Consider the following 436-nt stretch of genomic DNA (forward strand, 5'->3'; position numbering starts at 1 on the left):
ATATTTTCACATAGTGAGGTAGATATGTGGGGGCGTGTTAGAACGAGCCGTTTTAGGTAGGCGTGGCAGAGTCTTAACTTTGATAAAGAATATCTCTTTGGTTTTGAGACTTTAGACTTTGCAACTTCAGGGATCTTATCTATGCACAATCAGCTTGTAACACTCCAAAGAGAAAGGAAAACTTGAATTTGCATCATGTGACCCCTTTAAAAAGGAAGGTACAATGTTTACTTATTAAATAAAAGCATTAGTCCCTGATATCATAAAAAGATGTTAACAACAATATCCTTTATTATCTAGTAGCTAAACCCAACAGAGTGATAATGTTAGTTTAATGAGGCTGGTGCTCCTCCCCTTTGATGTGGAGCAGTGAGAGGAAACTAGAGAAAGTGGAGCTGCTCCTTAATCTCTCTGAACCACATTCACCAGAGCTTGA

The sequence above is a fragment of the Sinocyclocheilus rhinocerous genome, unplaced genomic scaffold (genome assembly GCF_001515625.1).
Source record: "Sinocyclocheilus rhinocerous isolate Xijiao unplaced genomic scaffold, SAMN03320098_v1.1 scaffold1211, whole genome shotgun sequence".
Taxonomy (NCBI): domain Eukaryota; kingdom Metazoa; phylum Chordata; class Actinopteri; order Cypriniformes; family Cyprinidae; genus Sinocyclocheilus; species Sinocyclocheilus rhinocerous.